The sequence below is a fragment of the Corapipo altera genome, unplaced genomic scaffold (genome assembly GCF_003945725.1).
Source record: "Corapipo altera isolate COAL_440 unplaced genomic scaffold, ASM394572v1 44b, whole genome shotgun sequence".
Taxonomy (NCBI): Eukaryota; Metazoa; Chordata; class Aves; order Passeriformes; family Pipridae; genus Corapipo; species Corapipo altera.
The window spans coordinates 904923-922827 of NW_020884932.1; the positions used below are offsets into that span (position 1 = coordinate 904923).

Here is a 17905-nt window from a genome sequence, read left to right on the forward strand (position 1 = left end):
ATTTCAGCAGAGATTATTGCAGTTCTCTAAAATTTCTTTAACTAGTTTCATACAAAAAGTAATACAATTTTCTAAAAGTAAAGATTTCTTCCTTACACTTTCAAAACACTGGTTCTCAACTTTATGGGCTGTAACTTGAGGCATTTGTTTAGAAACAAACAGTTATGGTGATAGGAACTGTGATCCTAACTATGGAAAGCGGGAAGAAAAAGGAGAAATACATCTTAATAACAACAATATTCTTCACCTTTGTAGTTAGTGAATGCACTTCTTTTGGGAATGGCATCTGCAGATTCTTTCTTCTGACTGTGTTGACTGGGAAGAGAAGCCTAATAATGAAATAAAGCTTTATATAAAATAAGTTTGAGTGAAAGGCACCAATGACACTATGAATTAGGGCATTAACTAAGAGATCTCCACATGCTATTTACGCATATATATATATATAATTATTTATATGAATCAAAGTTTTATGCAATCTTGTATATAAAAAATATGCAGTGAGTTAGGGCAGGATGGTGGTTTTCAGTTTACTCAAAGTATTATTGGGTTGCTGCCTCTTAGAAGTTAGTCATCAGAGAATTGTAGAAAATGTTAAATTCTGACACTATTGCAGTGTTCTCCCCTTTACTTAGATTTCAAAGATTAATTCTATGGTTTTATAAGGAGTCTACTAAACTTGGTTTTGGTTTAGGAAGAAATGCAGACTATCAACCAGGATAACCAAAGCCAGAACCTTTGTTGTGCTTTGTAAATGAGCTAATATAAAAATACTATGGAATGTGGGAGGAAGAGGAATACAAGTTTTGTTCGAGCCTCATACACATGAGCTGTGATGTGTTAAGACTTCATGAGCATATTAAACTGAGGTGGCATTTTGAGTCTGTTGAATGACTTTGCCAGGGACAAGATTTCCCTTTTTAGGGACTGGTGGGAGAGACTAATATAACTGTGTTTGGCAATCAAAGGTCTAGCTGGCATCATTAGTGCCAAAATAAATTGTTAAACACTATTATCTCTCTTAAGTGTGACATGACAGGTGTGATAGCAATAGAGTCAGTACAATATAAAGGTGAAATTTGATTCCTATGTTTTCTTTCACTTATTTATCCTGACATGGAACTAGAAAGGTTACTCTGTTGTGCACCAAAAGGTATCTAGCATGCTGGTCAGTATGCTCTTTGTAATTTAGTTCAGTTTCTTGCCATGAGCTCTCTCCTCTGCCTTTCCTTCTTTTATCACAATCACTGCCTACTTTTCAATGCTCATTTTCTCTGTTCAGTAAATAGATTGCTGTAGACATGTATGTAAAACATTGTCATAATAAAAACTAGGCTGTCGCTTAACAGCAATTCTTTCCCTCCTGTGTGCTGCATTATACCAAGGAAAAGCTCTGGAGCAAATTAACACCTGGGCACTGACAATTTCTTGCTGTTAATATCCCAGGTTACTTCTCAAAACTGCTCAAGGTAATCAAAATAATTAACATAGCCCTGGTTAATTTTCTCTATTTCAAGGACAGAAAAGTTCTAAAATAGATGCCCAAATGTATCTCTCTCATCTGTTGAAAAACATTTCTGTAAAGAAAACTATATTCTTTACAGGATAGCAAATTTTTACAGTAAGCAACTCCTAAAGGGTTAATATTGGCTGATTTTTTTTTTTCCTTTTTGAAGAAAAATTAAAATTCAGACTCTATGCATTGGGCAAGAGGGGCCTTTTTTTAAAGTGTTCTTTTGGTGCTATTTATTTTCTCATTTTCAATGAAGGCATTTTAATTAGCCTGAATAATGTTACTTGCAAGAAACTTGAATTTAATCAAGCAAGTCTTTTACTGAAAACAGCTTGTTATACTGTCAGATTTGTACTCCCAGGGAATTAAAAATTTAAAACACATTCCTCATTGTGATGGGGTGGCTTCGGCTAGCAGGCAAGCTCTCACACTTCTACCCCCACAGCAGGACAGGACTGGGGGAGGAACAGAGAAAACAAGAAGCACAGGAATGAGAAAACTCATGGGTCAAAATAAAGACAAGGAAATAATTCACCAGTTACTGTTGTTGCAAAACAGACTCCGGTTGGGGAATTTAAATTAATTTATTGCTCGTTAACATAAACATTTAATTAGCGGTTTAGGGATTGGAAAACAAAGAAAACAAACATTTAAATGCTTTGTGAAAACACTTTCCTTCTCCCTTTTTCAGACTTAACTTCACTCCAGACACCTTACCTCCTTTCTTGTTACTGATGCTAGTTACACCTAGTAACTAGTGAGGTGATGTGTGATGCAGGGTTTAGAGGCTGGTGTGTAACAGTTTCTCTTTGCTGTTCCTTTTTTTGTCTTCTGCTACTCCTTTGTGCTTATTTATTCACTATGCTGTGGTGTGAGTCCTCCATTGACCAAAGCCCCATTGGGAGTTTACCTGCTCCAGCATGGGCTGCAGTCCCTTTGGGGTTGCACCTCCTTCAGCCTCTGACTCTGACCTTGGTGCTCCTTTGCTACCCTACATTGATCCTCTCAGTTTTAGCTATTTCTGCCCTTTCTTAAAACTGTTTTCAGAGAGGTGGGACGAACTTTGGCTGGCTCAGCTTTAGCCTGCGGTGGGTCCATTGCTGAGTCAGCTGTTTGACACACCCCTTCTCACAGAGGCCGCTCCTGCAGCCCCCTCACCACTACCAAAAGTGTTCTTTTTACCCAGTACACTCACAAAGGGATTAACGTGAAGGGAAATAAGAGATAATTACAAATAAGGATTTTTTCCCCCTCAGATTTGTTAGTGGGAAAATTGGTAAAGCTAAGGCAGTCAGTTGGACTGGATTAGCTACTATTTGCTATGACTCATGTAAGGCACAGCTGAAAATATTTTTGAGGGCAACATGACCCATAGAGAGGCTACGTGGAGTCCAGGTTCCCTTTGTAGGGTTACCCTCTGCTATCTGCAGTGAGTGTACCCTGGAGTGCAGATTATGGACTAAACTAAACCCACAGCTGCAGAAGGAAGCAGTCCCTGTTGCCTCAGCTGATGTTGCTGAGTCTGAGAGGGAAGACCCTTGCTGAAGACCCAGTTGCAACATGTTGGTGATCAAGGGAACAGAAGTTAGAAACCACTGATACCTCCTGTGCATTGTCCTTCATGTACAGGTGGTATTCTCCTGTGGCTGCTGCTCTTGTGAAGGTTTGGGTATTAAGGGTGTTTGCTTCTGCTGTTGGAAGGATATTCATGTAAGAAAACTACGGTCTGAACTTGATGTATGTCAGCCCCACTGTGCCAGGTACTTTGTAAATGCTTTCATCCTGCAATACTACATAGTGAGATCAGTGAGAAAGAAAAACTACTTTGTGCATACTGCCTGTGAGAGGATAATGTGTTTGGGGCAACTGCTGACTGAGTTTTCATGTGACCTTCCCAAACACTAATTTATTTGTGTATCATACCTTAATTGAGACTGTCTCTTTCAGGTGTATGATGGGTCTCAACTATCTTTTTTTTTCCCTCCTTCCTCTGAAGCTTATATTACATGGTAGGTTCATCTGAATTGAACTCACTTTCAATTCCAAACCGTCTGGAGAAGCTTGGCAGAGGTAGTCTCTTCTTCAGAATATGACAAGACTGGGTAGTTTACCCTCCTGCCAATACTACCGATACAGTTGGCCTGGAAACATCCTGATTCTTTTGCTTGATGTGCTTACTCTAATTAAGAAACAATTTTTTGTTTAGTTAAAATAAGGACAGACACATTATTGTAAGCAGCAAGTAGGCAGGCAGCAGGCAGATTCCACAATGACTGCTAAAATAAAGCCATTTGCACTGCATAGGAATGCAGCAGAAAAAAATAAGGACAGTGAAGTCCTGGGAACACAAATGTGTATGTAATGATGGACCTCATTCAGTTGTTGTATATGCTAAACTTTTATTTTACCCTTGAAAATGTCAATGGGATTCATGTGCATAAGTGTTTGTACAGCTGGAACAAGTGAAATTATAGGTACACTACATTTGAATCCCTTAATCTGACCATAACTCTACAGCTAATAATAAAAAAAGCATGCAAAAAAAAAATCTAGTCAGTTTTTCAATGAAAACCCAACTATTATTTTTTCCTTCTGTAAGAAACCAGAGTATCCCTTTAGTCCTGTGGGACCATTATGCAGTATTTAACTGTGTGATAAAATAACAGTGAGCCTAGTACGTAGTAGGTTTTATAATCCTCGTTGTTGCAGCATGTCTGCTCTGAACTACCAAAATAAAATGGGTGAGTACAATCAGAAGGAATTAAGGACAGAAAACCATGACCTGAAAATGTCACTTCTGATCTGGCTGTCATACCCTGTAACCCTTCCACACGGTGGTGGGCTTTACATGTGACTGTCTCATTTTTATTACATTTTTACTTATATGTTGAATGTTTTAAAGTTAAAAGGCAATAAGATATTTCTTTAGTTTTCAGTTAAATTATGTCTGCTTCACATGACTGAATGAACAGAAAGATGATATAAAAATGTCCCTCAGAACTAAGACAACTCCCGTGCTTTTTTTTATTTTTAAAGTACTGCAGGCAAGGAAGTTAGCACTGAACATGGTCTAGAAAACAGAACTGTGACCTCCGTAAGTATTGGCGGATGAACATTTCTTTGCCTGTTTTGCTGCCTAGAAACAGACAAAGAAGCAGTTTAAAGCTGGAACTGGAGCAGTCTGGAAGTTATAACTGTTTATGGCAAAATCCCCAGTGTTTCTTGCAGGAAATTGTCTTTCTGTTGTGCTTTACAAGCGATTCAAGCACATGTTTTTTTAAAGTGGACCCTACTGTTAGAGCTTAACTTCAATGATCTTTAACCTGAGTTCTAAGAGGAATCCTTGTGTTCTGTATGATGATAAATTTTTCAGCTCCTTGGTTTAGCAAAAATTTTTCAAATCATTTTTCCACTCTCCCAGGAAGTCTGTGTGAGATGTGCTGCTGGAAGAGCTCTTGTCCTTAGGCAAGTATGAGTGCCATTTTGTAAAATACAGTGTCATTCCTTAACAGGCATAATCTTTTGCTCTTCAGAAGAAATAAATAAAATGCCATTACAGGACTGTTCTTGATCCACAGGGCTGGATAGCTCGCTTCTTATTTTATGGCAATTTTAGCATTTGGATAACTAACCATAAACCTCTGAATGGCAACAGGTGATATGAGCCGCTGTCCATATAAGCTGCTATCCTGTTTTTGACGAACAAATGCAGATATGTAAGGAAGAACAAATGAACACAGCAGACTTGCAGTAATGCTCAAGGATCAGAGACTCTTAGAGATAAAAGGTGGCATCTTTAGTGACCTCTGACATGTTTACTTCCAATTCATCGACTATTTGTGCTTATCTGAAGTCTTAGCATTCACAACACCCTGCTGCAAAGCATTTCACAACTTCAGCACCCAATACATGGTCCTCCATTTGACCTACTGTGAGTCTCCCAGCATCTAGCTTCAGTTGATATCCTGTCCTTTTGTTGAAGAGCTATTGTCTCCAAGCTGCTCATGGCTCTATAAACATCCATCGTATCTTTACTCAATCATCTTTTTTTTTCCACTTGACTGAATAGTCGTTTTATACTTGGAAGTCATAGAATCAATGAATCATAGAATCAACTGGGTTGGAAAAGATCTCTGAGATCATCAAGTCCAACTCTTGATCCAACACCGCTGTGGTTACTAGACCATGGCACTAAATGCCACAACCAGTCTCTTAAAAACCTCCAGGGATGGTGAATCCACCACCTCCCTGTGCAGCCCATTCCAATATCTGATTACTCTCTCTGTAAAAAATTTCTTCCTAAAAAGTCTTTCTATACCTTTTGTTTAGCCCTTTTACCCTGCCTTGTGCTTGGATGAATCTGCAGAGTTATTGCTGGTCTCTGAAATCACTGTTACTTTACTCCCCTAGAGACATGGGGATTTGATCATCTGGGAGAAAAAAAGAGCAGGAAAAAAGCACATGGGTTTGAAGGGTCTGAGTTGTCCAGTCAAGTTCTCCTCTAAGTGGAGGCAACTATGCAAACATTGCTGCTTTTTTTTCCTCTCATGTGAAACCCTTCAATAGATCAAAATCTTCAAAAACAAACAATATGTCTCAAGAACAGAAGTAAAAATCAAGCAAAATCAACATTTAGGTGAGAGTGATATGGGTTACGAAGCAATAAAGGGAAATCGATAAAGTAGTAAGGGTGTGCAATTGTGCATGTTTTATTAACTTGATCTCATCTCATCTTTATGTACCAGTCGAGTGGGAAGTACTCCAGTTTCTATTAGAGCTCAATAAACCCTCCATTCTTAGGAATATAGCAAGGTTCACTTTGCCAGATGTTCTAATTTCCTTTCTTTTGTATGAAAATTGGTGATTGCCAGAGGAGGAAAACGTATTTCTGTAGAAGGTGAGTGTATCTTTGAGGAATTTCTTTATGTGTCCTCTGGTTGAAATCCCAATTACTGTTGCTAAATATCAATATTGCCATGGCAAGGTTTGACTTCAGTAATGATCTATGTCAAAAACCAAGAATGTAGAGATCATGCAGAATGTATAGCCTTAAAGCTTATACTACTCTCTTTTCAGTGTTAAAGCTTTAGAGGTTTTACTTTTTGAATTTCCTGTTTTGAAATACTCAAATTTTTCTATCTCTCTAGTAAGGCACAAAATTAATCGAATGGAAATAGAGCTTATTTAGAGCTCAATGTATGTTCTTCTAGGCAGTGCACATGCATTCAGATCAAGACCCTAAAGACATGGTGAAGACTTACATTGCTGGGGTGAAAAGGTTATGATGCAGGTGTGGCATTCTAGTACAGATAAGGACAGTGGAGTTTTCACCATAAGCCTGAGTTTGTTCCCTTCACCAGTAATCACACAAAACCTGTATTGTGCTCAAAAGCTAACCTCAGCCACAACAAGGCAAGCCTTCCTATTGCTTTCCCTCCACATCCCCAGTTTGTTTCTATCTATGAAGCACCTTAATGTTCCCAGCAATTTATGCAAAAAAACTCCCCTGGTTCCCAAGAGACCTAGCTAAAAGCTTTACTATTCATCATAAGAAAATAAATTATATAGTAGTTTTCTTTTGACCCAGAAAACAATATCATGCTTAGAGTTACTTAAGGAATAAAGACTGATCTTACATTAAACTATGGAAAGGTCTACAGATGCATTCATTTTTTAGACTGGAGTGGGTTTAGTCCTAGGACTCAGTTCTGACTGAGCATTTTAATAGGGTTTTTGTGTAAGAAAAACTTAACTTTATTAATACACAGTATTAACTCACCTCTTCCTGGCTTCTGCAATGCAGATATAAAACTCCCTGTAGTGATATTCATGTGATGACTTCAGTCCTCTGAAACTAAGAGAATGTCTTTTCTTCTGCTTGAAACTGGTGGCCACCTAAGGCATCAACCAGCTGTCATGGCAGTTTGTCTGTGTTAGGATGGGTGGGAGTCTGTTTTTCTAGCAGCTAATGTTGCTCCTCTGGCCCTGTTCCTTAACTTCAGTAAGCCCTGCCTAATTCTTGACATGGGATGCAAGCCTGTGTGCAAAGACCTAAGTATCTTGTAACAGGCAGTATTTTGTATTAGTTTTGTTTGCGAGGGTAAATGAGCTCAGTGTTACCAACTAATGGGGTTAGGTCATCCCATAGCAATGACAGCTACCCAGTTTTCTACATGTAGATGTTTGTGTTCCTCAGTTTTGTCTATGTTCTTTGATGGCACGTGTTCACTGCTGGAACTACCATGGAGCCATAAGATGTCACTGCAGGGTTGAAAACTGAGCCAGAGGTGTTTGTAGGAAGTTTTAAAAGGAAGGTTTTTAGATGTGTTTTTATGAAGAATTCTCAACTTCCTGTAGAGGATTAAAGCATTACCCATGTACTGTCATCTTGTGAGTGTTGAGGCCTCTCGCTGGGTAGCTGCCTCTGGCTCTCTAGCCCTAACACCTGTTTGGTTTCCCACAAATGTGCTATAGCATCATGGTGATCCTGAAACTTTTTCAGGTATTCTGCAAAGAGGTATAATTTGATCCATCAGGAAGGGCAAACATTCAGCAGTGTCAGTCCTATACACTGACTAGTGGGCTCTCTACCCTCCAAATACAGGAGAGATTAGCAAAATATTACAGTATTTAATACCTGAAAACAGTTTTTCAATAAAAGACACCATAAAATATAATTAAACCAACTACATCATCTCTAAAAAAAACCCCACACACGTGCGCAAAAAACCCAAAAAAACCCAACAAAAAAACCAAATCCAAAACCAAACCAACCAACCAAAACCCGAAAAAAAACCAACCAAACAAAATAGTACAACTGCCCCATTACTTGACGTGATACAGTTCACACTGTGTAGAACATCTTTTGATGGGAACATGAATAGATTTGACAGAAATATTAACTACGTGATCTCTGTTCCAGCGTTAGCCTTGATTACAGTGGCATTATGAGCTCATCTTTCTTTCAGGTTTTACATCTTTGTCAGTTACCATCTTCAGAAGGGATGGGCTTTCTCACTAAATCTTTATTTCACTGGAAACAAACCAAAAGATCTCTCTTGTACCTCGAAGTACTGTGACCTGTAGAGTCCCTCTTACAATAGCTGGTCATTGCCAGTGCCAGGCAGTCTAAAGTACAACAGCTTTTCCTTTTCCTTCTAGGGGAAGAGATTACTGGAGAGGTTGAAATAAAAGCCCCATCTGTACACCAGATCCTTATCTACTGTGAACTGTGTTGTTGAAGTCTGTGATTCTTTGCTGATTTGTATCCCAAAGGATATGTTGAATAGGAAATAAATCGGGAAAAAAGCAAAGTTGCTGCCTGTCTTTACTGAGACAGCTGATTGCTATAAAATGGAACAAAAAGTGTGTGGGTTTTGAGACTGTATGATACATAGAAGATATTTCCTGGAGAAAAAAAGATTACACAGCTGTAGTTGAAAATAAAATGAAAGGTTGGATGAGAATAAGTCAGGGTGCAGGGAGGCAATCACGAAAGCCAAGGCACATCTGGAGCTGAACCTGGCTAGGGATATGAAAAATAACTAGGAGGTTTTCTTCAGGTAGCTGGGACAACAAAGGAAGAGAAAGAAACTGTACTATCCCTGATTGGTGAGAAATGGGAGACATGTCTAAAACTGACATGTCTAAAACTGACATGTACAAGACTGAGATACTCAACAACTTTTTTTCTCAATTCGTAGAATCCAAAGGCAGGGACTGGGAAAAAGAAGTAGTGCATACCTTAGAAGAAGATCAGGCTTGAGACCAGCTAAGGAACCTGAATGTGCACAAGTCATACCTATTCCAGATGCCCTTGCCTTCCATCCCCACCTTCCCAGGTGCCCTTGCACAACATGTATGAGGCTCTGCAACTGGAATCAAATAGTGATGAAGACGGTTCGTCTAGCTTGAGGGTGGCACTGAGATTAAGTCACCCTACTCCCTGCATCAAAACTGCTTCCATAAAGCAAAAAAGACAGGTGAGACTCCCTTCTGAAGGGAACAGAAGGCCCAATATGCAGTCTGGACCCATTTCTTAGGGAAGTCTGCTGCCTCCATGGGACCCAGGATAAAGATGTGAAGAGAAAGTTTCCTATTCTGGTGTACCCCTCAGTTAATTATCCATCAGTGATTTTTCAGGTAGGCAGCCGTGAAGTTGAAACAAAAAGTTCAAGAGTAATCAAGAGAGATTGCAAGGCCTTGGGATGAGTGGTTAAAGAATCAGGAGCACAAGGCCTGAAGTTGTGTCAGGGGAGGTTTAGGTGGATATTAGAAAAACGTTCTTCACCCAGACCGTGGTTGGGCACTGGAACAGGCTCCTCAGGGAAGTGGTCACAGCACCAACCCTGACAGAGTTCAAGAAGCATTTGGATGATACTCTCAGGCACATGGTGTAACTCTTGGGGATGGTCTTGTGCAGAGCCAGGAGTTGGACTCGATGATCCTCGTGGGCCCCTTCCAACTCAGCATATTCTGTGATTCTGTACTGTTCATCCCTATCCTAAGCAGACATAATGGCTTCAAACTGACAGAGGGCAGATTTAGATCAGATATGAGGAAGAAATTCTTTTCTATGAGGGTGGTGAGGCACCAGAACAGGTTGCCCAGAGAAGCTGTGGATGTTCAATCCCTGGAAGTGTTTAGGGCAAGGCTTTGAGGAACCTGGTCTAGTGGAAGGTGTCCATGGTGAGGGGGTTGAAACTAGATGAGCTTTAAGGTCCCTTCCAAGGCAAAGTATTCTGTGATTTCACGATTCTTTGATTCTTCCAGCTTTCTTCCTTCACTGAATAAATGCTGTGTGTTCTGATCCTTGACATTATTTCAAAATCGAAAAGATCTTTGTGAGACAGCATTACAAATTCATTAGTTATGTGTATTAATGCAGTTCAAATACCTTTATAATTCACTGTAGAAAAATCATATCCCTTAAAACATTGTTTAGTGATTGAAAACAGGTTTATTGATAAATTCCAAAACTCTTACCACAAACATGTTAAGATACAAATTTGTTCATGAAGTAGAAAATATGGTAGGGTATCATATGGTAGGACCACTGCTTTCTGAAGGAGTGCAGCCTGTACTTAGCCTTGTTATCAAGCTGTCATGACAGTATTCTTTTACAAGCCCTGGTATCTGTCAGGCTTATGGTGATATATAAAAAGTTCCATGTAAGTAAAACTTTGATTGATTGTGTTGCAGAGCATTTTACTTTAAAGAAAGATCCTATTGGTGAGATTATGTGTTTAGAATTTTTGTTTTGTTTTTTTCTTTAATTTAATTTAATTTGATGAATACATTATAAAAAGGTGTCAAGGGACAACATAACCCTCATGGAAGCAATTTTGAAGGGTGTTGTGCTTTTTCATCCCCAATCCATTAGTGAGCAAATCTGAAAGAGAAGTTGTATCCAGGTGTAGCTGTACTACATATAGCTGATGAGAACAATCTTGGTGTACTTAACATGTAAGTGAGAAGATACCTAGGAAGATTGTTATTTTTAATATAGTACAAGGTTATATATATTTTTATTAAATTAATTTTTTTTTCTTTTTAAGATTTAGGCTTGTGCACTGTTCCCTTTGGAATCTTGTGTTCAGTCATTATCTCTGATGTGCACAAGTGAGCTTCAGCATTTTCTCTCCCATTTAAATTTGAGACATCTCAAACGTTTCTGCAGCATGAACAAGCATTGTTCTTACCTAGAAGGACTCCAGATAGATTTGGTTGCATAGTTGCTGCTGTCTCCCTTTCACTGAAGGGATATTTACTATCTGTTGAGGACAGAGTCACTGGGTGGTATTTCAACCCATTTCTCAGCTTTCAGAGGGCACCAAGAACTCTGCTTGCAGTGTTTTGAAAAGGGACTGAACCAAAGTTAAATTATCTGTATGTCACTACGCTGTGCAGTACAGTGCGTAAGATTCCACTTCTTTTTAGATTTCTTGACAGCAGACAAAGTAAAACCATTTGTTCAGAAGCCCTTTTACAACTAAACTGAACCTACAACTTTTCAAAGCAAAATTTCCAAAACATAATTTCCCATGTAAAAATTCCAATCAGTAAATAAATAGAAGCATATCGGAGTCTTGAGTGGAAACATTGGCCAGGAAATGTTAGTAGAGCTCAAAGAAAAAACAGTGATGCTATAGTTGTTTTCTTTTGTGTAGTCCTAAGAAAACAGAGGATTCTTTTTGTAGATGATGCTGTAGAGGCCAAATTCCATCACTATTATTATCTGTATGTTATCTCAAAATATTTTTTCAACATAGGTTTTTCTGTGGACAAGAAATGGATTTTAGTGTGCTTTGAAGATTTAAAAAAAAAAGTAGTGAAGGAGTTTTTGTGCACAATTCTTGCTGAATTGGGACATCAAGGACGGAGCTTTGAAGGAAGAGAACCCAACACCTTCAGTACTACTCTGGAGATTCAAGAGATATTCCTGCATATGCCAAGGTAATCTTGTGGAATATTGGCTAATCATGTATGACAAACTCTCATTTTGTAAGTGTTAAAAAAAAAAATCAGAGGACACTAATTTTTGAGAAAATACAGTACTTGAGGGATGTGAAATTATATTAAAATTAATTTACCTACAAGGTAAAATTGTAATCTTTGGCTCTTAATTTGGTTTAGTAGAAAGCCACATTTTAAAGTTTCTTAGCTCCTTGCAAAACTGTTTTTCAAGCTCTGCTATATTGAGATACCATTTCTGAGGATCATTAATAAATGCTTGCATATTCATTAACTTACACTATATCTACTGCATGGTGATAGTTTATATCTAGTGTCTGGTAAGTGTCACAGAAAACATTTTCTAAGTTACCTGCATAAGTATGCAGACACTGAGAAAGTTTCAGCTTTCCACACTTACTTTCCGGCGTTTATTATAGATTCTTCTCACAATGTGGCAATATATAAAACATGCTGTTTAATTTTCATTGCTTTTGCAACAGCTGCAGCTGTAAAGATGATTGCCACAAAGCTACTCAGCTCTAATTTGCTTGCATACAATCATTTACATAATTCTTCCACACATTCAAATCCAAATACAGTATCACTCAGTCAAACAAATCTCCTTTGTGTCAGTGAATAAGCAAAGAGCCTTTGGATAAACAAAATTTATTCCAAATGATTAAAAATAAAATAGGCACCTAATAATAATATTAGGATGCTTCAGAAGCGTGTACATCTCTGTGCTTTGTTCATATTACAAAGATGTTTCATTTGACATGATGAACAAAATATGGGTGATATTGTAGTGTTGTGAAGATATTCACAAGCAAAAGTCTTGATTCTTCCTAGCTTCATATTTTCCTGCTATCAAAAGTGATAGATTCCAGTAAAATTGCATGATTTTCAGCACTAGAAACGAGAGAATTATTAGGGTTTTTTAGCAAGTATGTTGGTAGAAGTTTTACTTCATTTTCCTAACATAAAGCTTTTATAAAACAAGAATCTGCATTTTGTCACCACCAGTAGCTCATATTCTTAGAGTCCTATCTCAAAGGTACATCTAGCTGATGCTAGCAGATAATTTTCTGGTGGTTCTAAAGCTTCTGTAACATTATTGAATTCTCCACTTTGTGGTAGTTCAACATGAGGCGACCTAATACTATTTTTATTCTGGAAAAAGACTTTTTATAAAACTAATCTATTCCAGATGAGACTGGGTTTGAGTACTTACTCCTGTGTATGGGATGCTTTCCTACTCAATATTCCTGGAAGTAGGAGAGTCACATCTGCTGGTTTTCTTTTGGCTTTCAGAAGCTGCTTTCATGAATGAAATGTTTGTGTTTAGTTCACTTAATATCCTTTACTAAATGAGTCAGTGAAGCACATGTGGGTAAAGTTTAGCATTTATGCTGTTCACATTTGTCTGCTTTACAGTCAGAGGAACTGGCAAGGATATGACAAATTGCTTGTATCATCCTCCAGGTTTAGCTGGCCCATTTTACAAGACCCATTGAATGGTTTTTGTTTCCTGTTTTAATGCTTTTTTATTGATCACTTTTATATTCTTTTCTGTAAGTAAACAAACTTGATCCATGGTACTGCCATGATTTTACTTTGGTACTGACATTATGCTACATGTCTTATGCAAAGTAGGTTTAAAGCCAAGATTGATAGGAAAGAGAGAGAACAATAACAAATGGATCTCCAGCTCCATAATGAGTTTCTGATGTGGGAAAACTACTCTTCCATACCAAGGAACTCTTGATCTCCTTTACTCCCTTCGAAGAAATCCCTTCATAGGAGGCAAACTCATCTTGCTGTGAAATATATATACATATTATTGTTTATAGTCCCAAATTGTCATATAAGGTCTCTTTCCGCTCTTCTGTTTTTAGGGCCAAAGCAAAAAGTGTTTAGGAGTTTGAATGTGAACTCGTTCTGGGTCAGAATGAGTCATTGCTAGGTAAGAACTCATTTAACAAGGTTAAGAGACTTTTCAGCTTCACTGCTCCGTTTACAGGGTTTGGTTTTCAAATTCTTTCCCACATCCGGGATGAAAGGTGAAATGTAACATTCAGCCTGATTTCTTGCTTGAGGAAACTAAACCAGGGGAAAAGCCTAAAGCCATAGTCCTGTGTGCAGTGCTGTTCATATTTCAATCACAGCATGGTATAGTCTTGTTGAATTCATACACCTAAAGGCAAACTTTAATTAACTTCACACGCTTCAACTGAATAGAGCAATTTAAATTAGGGTGTGATTAATAAACAGCTATTTACAGAGTGTGCAAAGTGAAGAAGTGAAAGCTTGTCAGGCTCTCAGAATAGCCAGATGTGGTCTTAGGTAGATGGTAGGTTAAGAGCTGTTTGAGGCTGCTAGGATACCAGGATCCATTTTTAAAATTTTGGTAATGTGTACTCATTGTAATTTGTGCTTTTTAAGCCAGCAGGAAGATAGAAGTATGAATGATAATGAATGTTTAAGGCTTACAGGATCATAAAATGCTAATTATTAACCTTTGCTCAGAAATGGAAAAATAGACAATAGGCTTATAAAAGGTGCACCAAATACTGCAATGGAAAATCATTATGCCTCTCCATTCTTTAAAAGTAAGTCATCAAGTAAACATTCATTCCACTTGCTCACAGATAGGCTCATTCCAACAATAAATAAACTGACTTTTAGTGTCAGTCAATTTTCCCTTCTAACACTGGGTGCAGACACTTTAGGGGCTGGTTGTGTGTTTGTATGTACCTCTGTCTGTATGTGGGGGTGTTTCTGCCCTTGTGGCCACACCCTTTTCAGCTATATCTGCTTGCCCCTCTAAACAAAACCACTCCTCGATACATCTTGCATCTCATGTTGATCAGGCTGACTTCCTAAGTTAGGTAAGTCACCCAGGGTCTTCTTTCTTGAATCAGTGTTTGGCCATGTGATTGTACCTGGAATCGTTAGGAAACTCTTCTTTTCTCTAGGAAACCTGCAATAAGTAAGGCTGCAACTTTCTTCCTGAGACATTTCAGGGCTAGCAAAAAGATAATGTACTTCTAGGGGAAAAAATGTACCTGTAGAGAGGAGATAACTGACAAAAATATTTCTGCCTTTGTATAGAGAGCTGACACCTAGAAAATATTTTGCATTATTTTTATAGCAACATTTGTCTTTCCTCTGGTACTATGATGTCTCAATGTGAAAGTTCAGTATGTGGATGTACGAGGAGAGTGGTGGGGTGGGAAGATGGGATGGATTTCTCCTCGTTTTACTGTTTGGCGAAACCAGGAAGTTCCACAGATGGATTCCAGGCTTTAAATTTGCTTTAGCGAGAGAAAAGGGGAAGGTGGAGGAAAGGGCTAACTAACTGGGGCATGTGAGCTGAATCTGTCTGTCTGCTGCACTCAGAACTCGGGTTTATTTCAAAAACTTCAGAAGGAATGAAATCAGCATGTAAAAGTTGAAGAAATCTAATTGGAGTACTTCAGTAGGTAGGAGAAAACTATGTGATCACATTTATTTGCACTGGGAGAGATGGAATTTTAAGTTGTCACAAGAAAGTTTATATTCCTTTTCTTAGTATATACTAATGGAAGAGGGAAAATATCCCCAAATCAGGGTGTTGCAGGAAGATGCTGTATGCAACATGGTTATAGACTATAGGTGTAAAAGAGATGTTGCTTCAAAATCTTCATTCTTTTGACAGTGTGCTTAAGAAGTGTATTAATATTCGATGGTGCATTTTGTTCTGCAGCAAAAATCTACGGAATTACTTTTTTTACCTGCCTAAAACATTGAAGCAGCTGAAGATAAAATTGGTACAGTAGTTGATTAAAAAAGAAAAACAAAATATAGTGGCAAGTAATCTTTGTAAAGCAATTAAAGAACTCAGGAATACTGTTGATCTTATTCTTCCTTTGAGATTTATATACATATTGCCGGATCTCTGGGAACAAATAAGGAAAAATGCTGGTGGTAAAATGGACTTTAAAATATGTGTGTTTTCTTAGGGCTTTCAATAACTTTTGTACTGTTGTCTCCTAAAATAAAATTCAAGTGGAAAGATGTCTTAGATTTTTGAGAATTACCATCTTAGCACCTTACATAGATTATACTTATATGTATTTATATAAACAACTATAGGTATGCATATTTAAGTACCTTATGCTAGAACCTTGTATATTCAGTTTTGCCTTCAAATAAGTTTTAGAATTAAGATATTACTAGTGTAATATGCAGAATTGGGAATGCTCTGTAACAGTGCATGTTTCTAAGTGAGTTTATTTAGGCTTTTGCCCATAATATCTATGAACTGTATGACACAAATTTTCCATTAAATTACTTCTTTCGTTTTACATTAGCAAATAATGAAGAATGCACATAGAAAGCCTAAAGTACTTCTTTTTATGCAGCTTGGTTTTTTATGCAGCTTGTAATTCATGATTGGAATTTCCTATGTGAAGATAAGGCAAAATAAATAAATGGTACAAGTAGGAATATTAGTGTGCAGCCTTTTTAAATTGCAATGTTCCTGTGTATTTAAAGAGGCTGCCTGATCTCAGTTGGGGCAAATGAAAGGAGAAAACAAAGGGCAAGTAAGAAACATGTTCCCATCTGCACTCACTGTTTAGGAAGAGTGAGAGAGATTTTGCTAGTGTAGGGTATATGATCCAATGAGCAGGGAACATTCTTGAGTCATGAGGCTGGAAGAAGCTAAAGAAGGAAAATAGACTGACAGCTGTTAGGAGGTATGGAAATAGTTGCATAACTGAACAATCACTGATTATTTTGTATACTGTAATAGTAAGAGCTAGATTTTGGTATGAAATTTCAATGTTTACATAATTGAGGGAAGTCTAGCCCCTTGCTAAAGCTCCAGCTGCATTTTGCTTAACTGACTGTGGGCAGCCACACGGAAGCTTGGTCGTATTGATACCATTGAGATTTTCACAAAATGAATATTTCTAGAGCGAAACATTAATTAGAGGCTTTGTAAATACTGACAGCATTTTAATTATCTGCCCTTGAATATGTACATATCTAGCTGGGTCTGTAGATCTGTGTGCAATTTATTAAAACCAAAGAGTTCAAGATGTGAATGCTGCTGTGGCACAATAACTGTGTTATCAAAATAGGTATTGTGTAATATGGTAATGGAAGTTAGTAAGCTTTTTTTTTTTTTTTGCATACCATTAAAATATTTAATTGTCCCTCAGTAAAAAGTTTTAGCTTAATAAGGTCTAAACCAGAGGCTTATGTGATGAAGCATAGTAGTGAAAATAGATAACTGGGGATCAAATCTCTATCAAAGTGATCAAGGAGAGCTCTTAAGAGAGTCATTAACTCTCAGTAATATATACAGAAAAATTAATTAAATCCGAGACAAAATTTAATCATGAAGAGGCATATAAGATGCTTACAAAAGGTTTTTATTTGCTGTGTTTTCATGCATGACAAACTGCAGTTTCCCTTATGTTAGAGGTGCTTATTAAAGAAAACTGTGATGCGCAGAGGCATGAGAAAGTTTCTTCAACGCACCAACCCCAACATTTTGGTTTTGTTAAGGACCACATAACACTAGGAACCTCTTTTGTTGCATAAGGACCTCAGTTAGACCTAGAATCTCTGTGTTACTGCAGTGCTAATAACAGTAAAGATCGCCCATATCTGATAAATGTCTTGAAATATAGGAAATGTGGCTTTATTGTCCCCACAGGAAAAGGTTCCAAAGAACACTTCAAGAGCTACAATGGAGCTTGGTGTGGTGATACTTGGAAATGAAGTTTTGCTCTTGCCTGAGGGTAGAACATAGATTCAAGCAGATGATTTCTGTTCATTCCTTTCTGTTATTTACAAGATGTAGGGTAATATTACACACACTGTTACCGTAAGAACCTGGAACTGAACCCTACACTGTAATGTTAGACTAGCTGTAGCCTTTCTACT

The 17905-nt window shown here is 37.8% G+C and overlaps 1 protein-coding gene across 1 annotated transcript in view; it reads left to right on the forward strand.

The window, feature by feature from the left end:
• The first annotated feature begins 11903 nt into the window (after nt 1-11903).
• Nucleotides 11904-17905, forward strand: part of COL6A6 (collagen type VI alpha 6 chain) — a 48865-nt gene continuing 42863 nt past the window's right edge. The window contains exons 1-2 of the mRNA XM_027659569.1: nt 11904-11968; nt 13864-13931. The gene's annotated coding sequence lies outside the window, so the exon portion shown is untranslated. The remainder of the gene's footprint in view (nt 11969-13863; nt 13932-17905) is intronic.